Genomic DNA, 17,102 nt, shown 5'->3' with positions numbered 1-17,102 from the left:
TGAGTGATTTCAGACTTATAAGACAAGGATTGGATGGAAAGAAGTGAAGAGAAAAGCATGCAAAGTGGAGAATTCATGAAGAAATGGGGATTTGCTGAATTCATGGCGACACATACGCATGAGAAGGTCATCTGTCGGGCGACGCGTACGCGTGACAAGTGGTGATGAGCGGATAATTTATACGCTTTTTGGCATTGTTTTTAGGTAGTTTTTAGTGGGATCTAGCTACTTTTAGGGATGTTTTCATTAGTTTTCATGCAAGATTCACATTTCTGGATTTTACTATGAGTTTGTGTGTTTTTCTGTAATTTCAGGTATTTTCTGGCTAAAATTGAGGGACCTGAGCAAAAATCTGATTCAGGCTGAAAAAGGACTGCTGATGCTGTTGGATTCTGACCTCCCTGCACTCGAAATAGATTTTCTGGAGCTACAGAACTCCAAATGGCGCGCTCTCAATGGCGTTGGAAAGTAGACATCCAGAGCGTTGAAATAGATTTTCTGAAGAAGAAGCTTATGATCCTAAGAACCCTATGGGAACACCTATAATTCTTCATGGAGAAATCATCCAAACTTCTCATGGAAGGATCAACAAAAGCCCCAACAAGGCTTTAATAATGGTGGAAGAAACAGGCTTAGCAATAACAAGCCTTTTCCATCATCTTCTCAGCAACAGACAAAGCATTCTGAGCAGAGCTCCTCTAGCTTAGCAAACATAGTCTCTGATCTGTCTAAGGCCACTTTAAGTTTCATGAGTGAAAGAAGGTCATCCATCAGAAATTTGGAGAGATAAGTGGGCCAGCTGAGTAAGAAAATCACTGAAACTCCTCCTAGTACTCTCCCAAGCAATATTGAAGAGAATCCAAAAAGAGAGTGCAAGGCCATTGACATAATCAAAATGGCCGAACCTAGAGAGGAAGGGGAGGACGTGAATCCCAATGAGGAAGACCTCATGAGACGTCTCCCAGACAAGAAGGAGTTCCCTATTGAGGACCTAAAGGAATCTGAGGCTCATATAGAGACCATAGAGATTCCATTAAACCTCCTTCTACCATTCATGAGCTCTGAAAACTATTCTTCCTCTGAAGAGGATGAAGATGTAACTGGAGAGCAAGTTGCTCAATATCTAAGAGGTATCATGAAGCTGAATGCCAAGTTGTTTGGTAATGAGACTTGGGAAGATGCACCTCCCTTGCTCATTAGTGAACTAGATACATGGGTTCAGCAAACTTTACCTCAAAAGAAACAAGATCCTGGTAAATTCTTAATATCATGTACCATAAGCACCATGACCTTTGAGAAGGCTCTATGTGACCTGGGGTCAGGCATAAATCTTATGCCACTCTCTGTAATGGAGAAGTTAGAGATCTTTGAGGTACATGCTGCCACATTCTCATTAGAGATGGCAAACAAGTCAATAAGACAAGCTTATGGATTGATAGAGGACGTGTTAGTGAAGGTTAAAGGCCTTTACATCCCTGCTGATTTCATAATCTTAGACACTAGGAAGGATAAGGATGAATCCATCATCCTTGGAAGACCCTTCCTAGCCACAACAGGAGCTGTGATTGATGTTGACAGAGGAGAGCTAGTCCTTCAATTGAATGGAGACTACCTGGTGTTTAAAGCTCAAGGATCCTCCTCTGCAACCATGGAGAGGAAGCATGAAAAGCAGGGGCGGAGCTAGAAAAAATATTAGAGGGGGGCTAAAATTATTTACACAATAAAATAATATTAAAATAAAATTTTTAGGGGGGGCTAAACTGAAATTTACATATAATTTACATGTAAAAAATTAAAATTAGGGGGGGCCGTTGCCCCCCTTTCCCAGTATGTAGCTTCGCCCCTGATGAAAAGCTTCTCTCAATGCAGAGTCAAATAAAGCCCCCACAATTGAACTCTAAGTTTGGTGTTGGGAGGCCACAACCAAACTCTAAGTTTGGTGTTGAACCCCCACATTCAAACTCTAAGTTTGGTGTTGGGAGGTCCCAACAATGCTCTGATGATCTGTGAGCTCCATGAGAGCTCACTGTCAAGCTATTGACATTAAAGAAGCGCTTATTGGGAGGCAACCCAATTTTTATTTATCTATATTTTATTGTTCTTTTATGTTTTATTGGGTTCATGATCATGTGGAGTCACAAAACAAGTACTAAAATTAAAAACAGAATAAAAAATAGCAGAAGAAATAGCACACCCTGGAGGAAGAGCTTACTGGCGTTTAAACGCCAATAAGGAGCATCTGGCTAGTGTTTAACGCCAGAACAGAGCATGAATCTGGCGTTGAACGCCAGAAACATGAAGCAGTCTGGCGTTTGAAGGCCAGGATAGCACCCTGAGAAAAGCTGGCATTAAACGCCAGAAACAAGCACCAAGCTGGCGTTTAATGCCAGAAATAAGCATAGAGCTGGCGTTTAATGCCAGAAATAAGCATCAATCTGGCGTTAAACTCCAGGATTTCATACAGAGGGCATTTTACACGCCTAAAGAGTGCAGGGATGAGAAATCCTTGACTCCTCAGGATTTATGGACCCTACAGGATCACCTCAGGATCTGTGGACCCCACAGGATCCCCACCTACCTTCTCCCTCTCTCTCACACCTTTTCATAACACTATTCTCCAAACATCATTCACCAATCACCCCAATCACTCTTCCCCATCACCTCTTCACCACTCACATCCATCCACTCTTCCCCATAAACCCCACCAACCTTCAAATTCAAAATCTCTTTCCCACCCAAACCCACCCTAAATGACCGAAATCTAACCCCTCTCTCTCCACTATATAAACCCCTCCATCCTTCTTCATTTTCACACAACACAACCCTCTATTATCCCCCTTGGCCGAAACACACCCCTTTCCTTCTCCTTCATATCTTCTTCTTCTTCTTCTATTCTTTCTTTTCATTGCTCGAGGACGAGCAACATTCTAAGTTTGGTGTGGTAAAAGCATAGCTTTTTTGTTTTTTCATAACCACTGATGGCACCTAAGGCTAGAGAAACCTCTAGAAAGAGGAAAGGGAAGACAAAAGCTTCCAGCTCCGAGTCATGGGAGATGGAGAGACTCATCTCAAAAGCCCATCAAGACCACTTCTATGAAGTTGTGGCCAAGAAGAAGGTGATCCTTGAGGTCCCTTTCATGCTCAAGAAAAATGAGTATCCGGAGATCCGACATGAGATCCAAAGAAGAGGTTGGGAAGTTCTTACCAACTCTAATCAACAAGTCGGAATCTTAATGGTTCAAGAGTTCTATGCCAATGCACGGATAACTAGGAACCATGATCAAAGTATGAACCCGAATCCAAAGAATTATCTTACAATGGTTTGGGGGAAATGCTTAGATTTCAGTCCGAAAAATGTAAGGTTGGCATTCAACTTGTCTATGATGCAAGAAGATGCACGCCCCTACACTAGAAGGGTCAACTTCGATCAAAGGTTGGACCAAGTCCTCATGGACATATGTGTGGAAGGAGCTCAATGGAAAAGAGACTCAAAAGGTAAGCCGGTTCAATTAAGAAGACTGGACCTTAAGCCTGTGGCTAGAGGATGGTTGGAGTTCATCCAACGTTCCATCATCCCCACTAGCAACCGATCCAAAGTTACTGTGGATCGGGCCATCATGATCCATAGCATCATGATTGGAGAGGAAATAGAAGTTCATGAAGTCATCTCTCTAGAACTCTACAAAGTAGCCAAAAAGCCCTCCACCTTGGCAAGGCTAGCTTTTCCTCATCTTATTTGCCATCTATGCTACTCAGCTGGAGTTGTCATAGAAGGAGACATCCTCATTGAGGAGGACAAGTCCATCACTAAGAAGAGGATGGAGCAAACATGAGAGGCTATCCATGGATCTCAAGAGACGCATGAAGAAGCTCATCATCAAGAAATCCCTAAGATGCCTCAAGGGATGCACTTTCCTCCAAACAACTATTGGGAACAACTCAACACTTCTCAAGAAGGATTGAGTCATGATATGAACCAATTAAGGGTGGAGCACCAAGAGCACTCCATAATTCTCCATGAGATTAGAGAAGATCAAAGAGTTATGAGGGAGGAGCAACAAAGGCACGGAAGAGACATAGAGGAGCTCAAGGACGCCATTAGTCCTTCAAGGAGATGGCGCCACCATCCCTAAGGTGGACTCATTCCTTAACTTCCTTGTTCCTATTTCTCTATTTTTCGGTTTTTGAGCTTCATGTTTATCTATGTTTGTGTCTTTCCTACATGATCATTATTATTTAGTAACTATGTCTTAAGGCTATGAATAATTCCATAAATCCTTCATCTTTCTTAAATGAAAAATGTTTCTAATACAAAAGAACAAGAAGTACATGAGTTTCGAATTCATCCTTGAAATTAGTTTAATTATACTGATGTCGTGACAATACTTTTTGTTTTCTGAATGAATGCTTGAACAGTGCATATCTTTGATCTTGTTGTTTATGAATGTTAAAATTTTTGGCTCTTGAAAGAATGATGAACAAAGTGAAATGTTATTGATAATCTGAAAAATCATGAAATTGATTCTTGAAGCAAGAAAAAGCAGTGAAGAACAAAGCTTGTGAAAAAAAAGTGGCAATATATATATATATATATATAAAAGAAAAAGAAAAAAAGCAAGTAGAAAAAGCCAATAGCCCTTAAAACCAAAAGGAAAGGGTCAAAAGGATCCAAGGCTTTCAGTATCAATGGATAGGAGAGCCCAAGGAAATAAAATCCAGGCCTAAGCGGCTAAATCAAGCTGTCCCTAACCATGTGCTTGTGGCATGCAGGTCCAAGTGAAAAGCATGAGACTGAGTGGTTAAAGTCGTGATCCAAAGCAAAAAAGGTGTGCTTAAGAGCTCTGGACACCTTTAACTGGAGACTTCAGCAAAGCTGAGTCACAATCTGAAAAGGTTCACTGACGTTAAGATTTTTGCCAGTAAAGAATGTCATAAAAACAGTCGCGTTGTAGATATAGTCTCTAAACCGACAAAAATCCTTTCGTACAAATGTTTTGGTTGTCACAAGTAACAAACCCCTTTAAAATTGATAACCGAGTATTAAACCTCGGGTTGTCTTCTCAAGGAATTGCAGGGAGGTATGTTCTTATTATTGGCTATGGAGATTGTAAATTGGGGGTTTTTAAAGTATGAGATAAAAAGCAACAATAGTAAATAGCAGAGGAAATAAAATAATAGCAATAAAAATAAACTCTTGGCAAGGTATTAAGAACTGGAGGTCCTATCATAGTTATCCTTATCAATTGTGATGAGAATTGGATTCTTCCCCCACCTTATTAACCTCTAACTATGGAGGTAAGTTAAGTGGCAAATTAATTCCAATTTTCAATCAACAATGAGTTTATTAACTCAAGAGTTACCAATGTCTCAACCAAAGCCAAAAAAAAAAAACTATCTACTCGAATGAAAATAATTTGGATAAATACCGACAACATAAATTAAAGAAGGCAATCATAGATCTGAAATATCTCAAATAGCATTAATTTAAAAGAGTAATCTGTAACATGGAAGAGTTCATAAATTTAATTGGAAAAATAAATAAAAAGGAACATTGAACCTGAATCGAGAGTCACTCTTAAAAACCAAGAAGTCCTAAATCCTAGTTTCAAAAAATCCTAATTTCTAATCCTAAGAGAGAGAGGAGAGAACCTCTCTCAAAACTAATCTAAATCATGAGAAGTGAATTATGAGAGGCTTCTTGAATGGATGCATTCCCCCACTTTATAACCTCTGGTCTATGCTTTCTGGACTTGGATTTGGGCCAAAAAGGGGTTTAGAACTCGCTGGGGCGTGTTCTGTAATTTTATGGTGCGTGGCCTCTGTCACGCGTCCGCGTGGGTCACGCGGTCGCGTCATTCGGAGCTTTTCCCTACCACGCGGTGGCGTCAGTCATGCGACCGCGTCACTGAATCTTCGCTTCTGGCACGCGATCGCGTCGTCCATGCAATCGCGTGAACACCAGTTTCCTTAAAGCTCCGTTTTGCTTTCTCCTTCCATTTTTGTATGTTTCCTTTTCCATCATCTAAGTCATTCCGCCTTAGAAAATCTGAAACTACTCAACATACTAATCACGGCATCGAATGGAAATAAAGGTAATTAAAATAATTAATTTTTAAAGCTTAGGAAACAAGTTTTTCACAATACGACATAATAAGGAAGGAAAAGTAAAACCATGCAATTAATGTGAATAAGTAGGTGAAGGATTATATAAATCACTCAAATTAAGCACAAAAGAACTCACGAAATATGGGTTTATCAACCTCCCCACACTTAAACACTAGCATGTTTTCATGCTAAATCCAAGGTAAATGATTAAGGTTAAAGTGATGGAATGCAATGCAACCTAAATTAAATGCAACTAAATGCAAATTGCTTCTACCTACTTGGTTAAAAGTAAACAATTCTTTTAAGAACATACATAAACTGGATTTTACTAATTCAAATCATAAAAATAAAGCACAAATAGACTTGTAAGAAGAAAATAGCTTATGAAAGCGGGGAACAAGGAATTGAGCATCGAACCCTTACTGGTAGTGTATACACTCTAATCACTCAGGTGTTTAAGGTTCAATCTCTCAATTTTCTACTAACCTTGCTTTCTAAGGCTTTCTCTTCATCTAACAATCAACATAAATTTAATGCACCAATACACAAATCAAGAGGTCTTTTAAGGGTTGTAATGGGGTTAGGGTCAAGGTAGGATTGTATTTGGCCAAGTGGACTAAAATTTGAATCCTTAATTAACATAAACTTTCCACCTAACTTAAGACAATCCATTTAATTAAAATACAAAATCTATCTTCCCATTAACTGTGCTTCTCACATGTTTATGCATTCCAAGTTTTGAGTACAGCTCACATGCATTGATTTCACTATTTATTTTGGGGCATTTTGTCCCCTTTTATTAATTGCTCTTTTCTTTTTTCTTTTTATTTTTTTCTTTTTATTTATTTTTTTTCAATGCATATGATTAAAGTATTGAATGCAATAACATGTGCTCAACCATTATTTTGCACATTTTCATTAAAATATACAACACCCAATTATTCAAACCAAATGTTTTGAAACCTACTTTCCCACACTTAAATCATAAGCATTCTCATTAGTCTAAGCTAACCAAGGATTCAAATTAAGGGCATTATTATTTTTCGCTTAGAGTTAATGATGTGCTAAAATAAAGAACAAAGGGGTAAAATAGGCTCAAATTGGTTTGCAAGGGATAATGGAGGGTTAAGGCTATATGGGTATGTAAGCTCAGTGAAACAAGGCCTCAATCATATAAGTGCATGCATACATTAAACAATGGAAATATAGAATTAAGCAAGATAAAGATCACAATTTTAGAGAGAAAAATACACACCAAAAATAAAATATTGGTTGATAAAATGCAGCCAATCAAATAGGCTCAAAATCTCGCTGGTTTTGTGTGTTCAAGCTTTAAACTATGTTCCAAAATAATATTTCTTCAAACAAGTCTAACATTAAATTTTATTCAAATTAGTGAAATGCTCTAAAAGGTTTCTTGAAAAAGAAAATATTACTTTAACCAAGTGGTAAAATATGCAAATATCAAACAAATATGCAAATGCAACAACTAATCTACAAAGAAAATTTAAACATTGGTGTTTGAGACAAGAAAGTACTAACCCATGGAGATCGGTATCGACCTCCCCGCACTTAAAGATTGCACCGTCCTCGGTGCATGCTGAGATGTGCAGGTGGATGGGTCTTCTCCAACTGATGCTTTTCTCCAAGGATTTTGCTGATGGACTTGTTTGTCTTCCCATTAAGAAGCTTTTCCTTTCCCTTCGTGGTGGCCATCCTGAAAGAAGAGGGAAAAGAAAAAGTAACCCAAAAAGATAGAAAATAAATAAAATATAATTGGGTCAATGCCAAATGATAAGCGTCTCATTTACATGGTAGCTACAACATGCAAGTGAGAAAATAGTGGAAGGACATGGCAAATCAATGGTGCAAAATTTGCAACAATGGGAAAGAGAGATAATATAAATTTATGTCAATGCAAAAGTAATACAAATATAAAAGATTGGCATTGATTTAAATAATATTACTCAATCAGAATTAAACAAGTCACTAAGCATCAAGAAAATACCAGAAAAGATGTAACAGTTGAATAAAAATATTTGAACACCAATAATAATTTCAGAAAAATAAAAATATGCAATGAATGAAAGGATGCAAATAAATTAAATAATTGGAAGTAAGAGAAAATAAGAAAGGAAGAAGAAAGAAATAAGAAAAGATAAGAAGAATAAGGATTCGGAGAAGAAAAGATAAGAAAATTGGCACTAATTTGGATAGGTTGTGCGACGCTGGTGACGCGGTCGCGTGGTGCACAAATAAGGTTAGGCGACGCGGACGCGTGGGGCACGCGATCGCGTGACTCGATTTGTGCTAGTGGCGCGAGTGCAGCCTCGCGCTCGCACAACTCTCTGTTCAAAATCTTATTAGTGCCAAATTTTTAAGTGACGCGATCGGGGGCATGCGATCGCGTGAGTGGGCTTTAAAGGAATATGACGCGGTCGCGTGGGTCACGCGGCCGCGTGGGAAGGATTATGCGTTCAGCACCAATCCAGCACCACTCTCGCACAACTTTTGGGTGTGCACCACTTTGACATCGAAATCTAGGTCATGCGGCCGCGTGGGTCACGCGGTCGCGTGGGAGACCATTATTCCCATGCGACGCGGACGCGTCAGCGACGCGGTTGCGTGGGTTGATTTGTGCCATTGGCACGCCTCCAGCGTGACTCTTTGTTCGTTTTTATTTTTCTTTTCTCTCCTTGCGACGCGGACGCGTCGCTGATGCGATCACGTCGCGTGGCATCTTTTTTTTATGCAAAATGCATAATGCAATGCTTAATGTGAATGCTATGCATGATTCCAGGTTCAATAAAATAAAATAAAATTCAAAAACAAAGAAAACTAAATAAAATTAAAATTTGCAAAATGAACGATCATACCATGGTGGGTTGTCTCCTACCTAGCACTTTTAGTTATAGTCCTTAAGTTGGACATTTGATGAGCTTCCTGTTATGGTGGTTTATGCTTGTACTGATCTAGGAATCCCCCACCAATGTTTGTACTTCCAGTAGCCTCCGGGGTCCCAAACTAGGCACAGAAAGCCTTCAAGTAAGTTAAAGCAAGTGACAAGGCCCCAAGAGTGGTGATTGATAGAATGGATTCCGGGGTCCCAGACCTTGCCTTTGCACCCGTCTTTTGGTTGAGCAATATTGTTCCCTCCGGGTCGTAAGCAATCTGAATTCTCACTAAAGTGGCCAAATAACTTCCTAGACCCATTCAGTTGAGCTCTATACCAACCTTTACGTTTAAGCTTAAAGCTTCCAACCATGATGAACCTTGCAGGACAATTCTTACCACTGACCATCTTCCTTTTACTCTTAATGCCACAAAGAGCTCTAAGTTGACCATCCGTCTCCAGTAGCCCATATTCAAGTGGGATTAGAAAGCTATGGGATATGAATTTACCCACTTGAATGTTGTGAAGGATGATGGCGACTTAGGGGGAGGTTTCTTTAATGAAATTGCAAGCTCCACTCCCTTGTGCTCTTCTCTGATAATTACCACCTCTTTGCAAGCTTCTTCAATTTCAACCTCTTCCTCTTGGTAGCTTTCTTCCAATTCAATCATCTCTTCATTGCTTTCCAAGGGCATGGGAGGTTGTGCTTCTTCTTCTTGAATCTCCATCTCTTGATCAACCTCTTCCAAGTCTTCAACTATGATATGCTTTGGAGGTTGTACACCCTCTTCAGCATCAATTTCAACCGTCTTGGAAGGAGGCTCTATGTCTTGTCTTTCCCATGGAGGTTCTGCGTCTCCTAAGTCTTCAACCAACTCTTCTTCTTGAACAATGATAGCTTCTTCTACTTGTTCTAGTATGAATTCATGCTCTGTCTTGTCCACTGGAGTTTCTGGTATCTCCTTTATGTTATGCTCTTCACTAGACTGTCCACATGGGGCTATGGCTGGTCCTTGTGTATTTAAGCGTCTAGAAGCCCATTGAATTAATACTTGCCCCAGTTGTTGAGTGGTTGCATGAAATCGATCCATTGTTTCCTTGAGACGATCCTTTGCCTCTTGATGCACTCGGTTTTCATAAGTAGGATCATAATGCTCTTGGATTGATGGATATGGAGATGGTGAATATTGAAGTGGTGGTTCTTGTGAGTAATTGGGTTGGAATTGGGGTGGTTCTATACATGGTTCATATGGCTCATAAGGTGGTTGGTATGGTGGTTGAAGGTTAGGGTCATATGGAGGTGAATGGCGGAAAGGGGCTTGTGAGTGTGGTGAGTTGAGGTTGTGTTGAAAGGATGATCTCTGAGCATAGGGTGGGGTTTGTTGGTAGCTACAAGATGGTCCACCATATCTATCAGCTTGGGATGCATTGTAGCCTGGTCTTTGTCCATGATATCCAGGATGGTGTTCTTGCCTAAAGGGTTGATTAGATCCTCTTGGCTCCATCCATCCTTGATTGGTCTGACCTTGATGCATATTCCTGCTGTGGTTTCTATTTCCTTCAACAAAGTTAGAACCAAACTCAAAGCGAGAGAGGTGATAATTCATAGTACTTATCAGAAATAAAGGGGAAAAAGGAGAAACAAATAAACAGGTAAAAGAAAAATATATATTTTTTTAGAAAAATATTTACAATAACCAATAATAAGGCACACGTTTGCAATTCCCCGGCAACGGCGCCATTTTGACGTTAAGATTTTTGCCAGTAAAGAATGTCATAAAAACAGTCGCGTTGTAGATATAGTCTCTAAACCGACAAAAATCCCTTCGTACAAACGTTTTGGTTGTCACAAGTAACAAACCCCTTTAAAATTGATAACCGAGTATTAAACTTCGGGTCGTCTTCTCAAGGAATTGCAGGGAGGTATGTTCTTATTATTGGCTATGGAGATTGTAAATTGGGGGTTTTTAAAGTATGAGATAAAAAGCAACAATAGTAAATAGTAGAGGAAATAAAATAATAGCAATAAAAATAAACTCTTGGCAAGGTATTAAGAACTGGAGGTCCTATCCTAGTTATCCTTATCAATTGTGATGAGAATTGGATTCTTCCCCCACCTTATTAACCTCTAACTATGGAGGTAAGTTAAGTGGTAAATTAATTCTAATTTTCAATCAACAATGAGTTTGATAACTCAAGAGTTACCAATGTCTCAACCAAAGCCAAAAAGAAAAACTATCTACTCGAAAGAAAATAATTTGGATAAATACCGACAACATAAATTAAAGAAGGCAATCATAGATCTGAAATATCTCAAATAGCATTAATTTAAAAGAGTAATCTATAACATGGAAGAGTTCATAAATTTAATTGGAAAAATAAATAAAAAGGAACATTGAACCTGAATCGAGAGTCACTCTTAAAAACCAAGAGAAGTCCTAAATCCTAGTTTCTAAAAATCCTAATTTCTAATCCTAAGATAGAGAGGAGAGAACCTCTCTCAAAACTAATCTAAATCATGAGAAGTGAATTATGAGAGGCATCTTGAATGGATGCATTTCCCCACTTTATAACCTCTAGTCTATGCTTTCTAGACTTGGATTTGGGCCAAAAAGGGGTTTAGAACTCGCTGGGGCGTGTTCTGTAATTTTCTGGTGCGTGGCCTCTGTCACGCGTCCACGTGGGTCACGCGGTCGCGTCATTCGGAGCTTTTCCCTGCCACGCGGTCGCGTCAGTCATGTGACCGCATCATGTGCGTTCTGTTTAAGGCACGCGGTCGCGTCAGTCATGCGGCCGCGTCGCTGAATCTTCGCTTCTGGCACGCGATCGCCTCGTCCATGCGATCGCGTGAACACCAGTTTCCTTAAAGCTCCGTTTTGCTTTCTCCTTCCATTTTTGTATGTTTCCTTTTCCATCCTCTAAGTCATTCCGCCTTAGAAAATCTGAAACTACTCAACATACTAATCACGGCATCGAATGGAAATAAAGGTAATTAAAATAATTAATTTTTAAAGCTTAGGAAACAAGTTTTTCACAATACGACATAATAAGGAAGGGAAAGTAAAACCATGCAATTAATGTGAATAAGTAGGTGAAGGATTATATAAATCACTCAAATTAAGCACAAAAGAACTCACGAAATATGGGTTTATCATTCACCCAGTCATGTGTCTGTGGCATTTATGTATCCAGTGGTAATACTGGAAAATAAAGTGCTTAGGGCCACGGCGAAGACTCATAAAAGTAGCTGTGTTCAAGAATCAACATAATTTACTAGGAGAATTAATAACACTATCTAAACTTTGAGTTCCTATAGATGCCAATCATTCTAAATTTCAAGGGATAAAGTGAGATGTCAAAACTGTTCAGAAGCAAAAAGCTACAAGTCCCGCTCATCTACTTAGAACTAATATTCATTGATATTTTGAGATTTATAGTATATTCTCTTCTTTTTATCCTAATTGATTTTCAGTTGCTTGGGGACAAGCAATAATTTAAGTTTGGTGTTGTGTTGAGCGGATAATTTATACGCTCTTTGGCATTGTTTTTAGGTAGTTTTTAGTAGGATCTAGCTACTTTTAGGGATGTTTTCATTAGTTTTCAAGCAAAATTCACATTTCTAGATTTTACTATGAGTTTGTGTATTTTTCTGTAATTTCAGGTATTTTCTGGCTGAAATTGAGGGACCTGAGCAAAAATCTAATTCAGGCTGAAAAAGGACTGCTGATGCTGTTGGATTCTGACCTCCCTGCACTCGAAATAAATTTTCTGGAGCTACAGAACTTCAAATGGTGCGCTCGTAACCGCTTTGGAAAGTATACATCTAGAGCTTTCCAGCAATATATAATAGTCCATACTTTGTTCGAGTTTAGACGACGCAAACTGGCGTTCAACGCCAGTTCCATGCTGCATTCTGGAGTAAAACGCCAGAAACACGTCACAAACCAGAGTTGAACGCCAAAAACACGTTACAACTTGGCATTTAACTCCAAGAGAAGCCTCTGCACGTGTAAAGCTCAAGCTCAGGCCAAGCACACACCAAAGTGGGCCCCGGAAGTAGATTTCTGCACTAAGACTTATTTCTGTAAACCCTAGTAGCTAGTTTAATATAAATAGAACTTTTGACTATTGTACTAGGGGTCCTTTTCCCTATTTTTCGAATTCATATGTCTTTTGTGGAGGCTGGCCATTTGGCCATGCCTGGACCATCACTTATGTATTTTCAACGGTGGAGTTTCTACACACCATAGATTAAGGTGTGGAGCTCTGCTGTACCTTTTTAATGCAATTACTACTATTTTCTATTCAATTCAGCTTATTCTTGTTCTAAGATATTTAATGCACTTCAACATGATGGATGTGATGATCCGTGACACTCATCATCATTCTCACCTATGAACTCGTGACTGACAACCACTTCCGTTCTACCTTAGAACGAGTGAATATCTCTTAGATTCCTTAATCAGATTCTTCGTGGTATAAGCTAGAATTATTGGCAGCCATTCTTGAGAATTCAGAAAGTATAAATCTTGTTTGTGGTATTCTGAGTAGGATTCAGGGATTGAATGACTGTGACGAGCTTCAAACTCGCGATTGTTGGGCGTAGTGACAAACGCAAAAGAATCAATGGATTCTATTCCGACATGATCGAGAACCGACAGATGATTAGCCGTGCTGTGACAAGAGAATTTGGGCCATTTTCACTGAGAGGATGGGAAGTAGCCATTGACAATGGTGATGCCCTACATATAGCTTGCCATGGAAAGGAGTAAGAAAGATTGGATGAAAGCAGTAGGAAAGCAGAGATTCAGAAGGAACACAGCATCTCCATACACTTATCTGAAATTTCTACCAATGAATTACATAAGTGTCTCTATCTTTATTTTATGCTTTATTTATTATTATTTTCGAAAACCATTATAACCATTTGAATCCGCCTAACTGAGATTTACAAGATGACCATAGCTTGCTTCATACCAACAATCTCCGTGGGATCGACCTTTACTCACGTAAGGTTTATTACTTGGAGGACCCAGTGCACTTGCTGGTTAGTTGTGCGAAGTTGTGAAGAATGTGAGTGAACCATAGTAGTGTGCACCAAGTTTTTAGAGCCATTGCTAAGAATTGTTCAAGTTATGAAAAGAGTAAATCACAATTTTGCCTATCAAGCGGCACGTGACCAACTTGAAGGCAATATGCTGGGGGCAATTTCTGAAGTATTTGGGGCCAAATTCAAGAAGGATCAAGGGGGAGCAATTAGGATAGATTAGAAACATGATTTAGGTCATATTCTAGAGAGAGAAGCCTCACTTCTCTCTAGAATTAGGGTAGATTCTTCTTAGATTTAGGTTTAATTCTTGTTTTCATTTACTTTTTCTTGCAATTTATTGTTCTTGCATCTTTGTTCCTTTAGTTCTACTTGTCATTTCCTTTATCTTGTTGCCTTTATATTCATGATACTTTGTTAATTTTGATTTCTATTAATACAATTTGTGTTTTCATGTTATTATTCCTTTCTTTAATTGTTATTGTTATTTTCTTGCATTGGGTAGTTGTAGATTTATATTTCTTGAAATTTTAACATGCTTTCCTTTTAGTACCTTCCAAGTGTTTGATAAAATACTTCGCTGGATTTTAGAATAGACTTTGGTACTCTTGACTTGTGATTGAGGACTTAGGACCCTTGAGATCATTGATGTCCAGTTTTATTGGCGATTTAGGGTTGTTAGTGGTTTTTGGACCAACTATGTCCACTTGACTTAATCCTCCGATGTTAGAGGGCGACTAAGTGGAATTATTTCTTTGTAATTACCATGTTGTGGTCAATGATCCAAGATAGGAACCCTTGACTCTTGATCCTTGTCAAGATCTATTTTAGTTGCTAGTTTTACTTTCTTGCAATTTATATTTTCTTATTAATCAAACCCAAAAAACCCCAAAAGGTACAATCATAACCAATAATATTCACACTTTCCTGCAATTCCTTTAAGAGATGACCCGAGGTTTGAATACTTTGGTTTATTTTATTGGTGTTTGTACTTGTTATAAACAAAATTAAACTTTGATTGAGGGTTGTTTGTCAGTTTAGAACTATACTTGCAACGAAGTTCATTTCTATTGTGAAATCTTTACCAACGATAATCCTGTACATCAGTACGAATAAGTTTATATCTCTTACAAAAAATAATCCAAAAGATATTAATGACAAATAAGTTTCCAAAAAATTGAAAAAGAGACAAAAAGAACTATATACATATATATATATATATATATATATATATATATATATTCTAAAAAAGACTTTAGAAATAAGATTTTGATGCAATATTTTGTAAGTATTACTAGAAAAATAAAATATTTTTATTCTTAAATTTTGATAATTTTACATCAAGTGATTTTTTAAAGGATATTTTATTGCTTTCAAATAAAACAATCTAAAGATCAAGTTTTGCTTTGAATTTTTGTGCACCTTTCAAATATTTATTCAAATATTTTCACAAAAATTCGAATCAAATAGATAAATTGAGTGGTTTGGATTCAAATAGCATAAAATAATGATCAAAGAGTGCAAGAAAGTAGACAATGAATGCTGGGTGAAATTAATATGAGAAAATAATTAAGGCTTTGGAGATGTTTAGATTTCTGGATTAACAATTCTTATCAACTACTCAAATCAAGCAAAGATTCAATTCATGGCAAACCTTAGGTGATTTAACCCTAATTTCTTAGTAATTTAATCTCATCTAACTTAATAAACCACTAATTTCTTGGTCACTTAATTTAAATTAGAAGATTAAGTGCAATTCTAGTTTATGAACCACACAAACCCTAAATACCCAAAAATAAGGAGATTATATGTCACGTATTCGTTAAATCCAGATAATTAGAGAGTTGTGATTAATTGATTTCAAGCTTTAATTCTAGTGATATAGCTTTTCCAAGATCCAACAAGACTTCAAATATGAAAAGAATTATCTTCCAATATACTCTAATTCCTAGGATGAAGAACGAAGTCAATCTTTGAACTTAAATCAGTGCATAGATTAAGCATAGAAAGACAATAGTATTAATCTATTAAAATAAACAGAGCTCCTAACCTTAACATTAGAGGTTTAGTTTCTCATGACTCGGAGAAAAATAAGAAGGTTTAAAAAGTGTAAATTGCAGAATGAGGAAGAAGAAGAAAAGAGAGCCTGCAAGGTTGAATCCTTTCTCCTTTTATATCTAATCCTAATTGATTTGAAATTAAAATTCTAAAAACATAATAATATATTTTTCTAATTCAAAAGTTAATTAAAAACTGATGCGAGATATTTTACCGGTATAGAATTTATCAATAAAATCCCGTTGCAAGTAATTAAGAAGTATTAATCTAGAAAGATTAAGCATCTCCAAAGCTTTAACTGATTTCTTATTATTGTTTCTACGTTAATTCATTATTGCTTTCTTTACTATTTGTTTTATGCACCTACAACTACAACCACTATCTTTCCAATCGCCCGACTAAGATCTACAAGATAACCACCGCTTGCTCAATCCAAAAATCCTCGTGGGATCGATCCTCATTTACCTAAGGTATTACTTGAACGACCCGGTGCACTTGTCGGTGAAGTTGTGCGAGTTCAATTTTGCGCACCAAGTTATTTGGCGTCGTTGCCGGGGATTGTTCGAGATTGATATACTACTGGTTATCTTGCTGATTAGATCAGGTACTTTTTATTAGTTTTTCTTTAAATGATTTTCTTGTTAAATTTTTGAACCTTTTTTGTTTCCTTTCTAAAAAATTTTCAAAAATTTGTTTTTAGTCCCTTTTCTTTTCTTTCTTTCGAATTTTGTGTCAAGGTTTTTAAGTTTGGTGTTTCTTGGTAATCTTGGTTAATTATTTTTTTTCTTGTTGATTATCGAAAATTTCTCTTCTTTGCTTTCTTGAACTTTTGATTTCTATCTTACTTTACCTTTTCTTTCTTTATTTTTGTTCGAAATCTTTTAAGTGTTTTCTCTTATTTAATTTCAAAACTTTTAAGTTTGGTGTCTTTCAGTGTTTCTTTTTCTATTTTTTGGAAAATTGTGTTGTTTGATTTCAAAATCTTTAAGTTTGGTGTCT

The sequence above is a fragment of the Arachis hypogaea genome, chromosome 3 (genome assembly GCF_003086295.3).
Source record: "Arachis hypogaea cultivar Tifrunner chromosome 3, arahy.Tifrunner.gnm2.J5K5, whole genome shotgun sequence".
In the NCBI taxonomy this organism is placed as follows: Eukaryota; Viridiplantae; Streptophyta; class Magnoliopsida; order Fabales; family Fabaceae; genus Arachis; species Arachis hypogaea.
The sequence above is the reverse complement of the archived record's forward strand: the minus strand, read 5'-3'. Positions refer to the sequence as shown.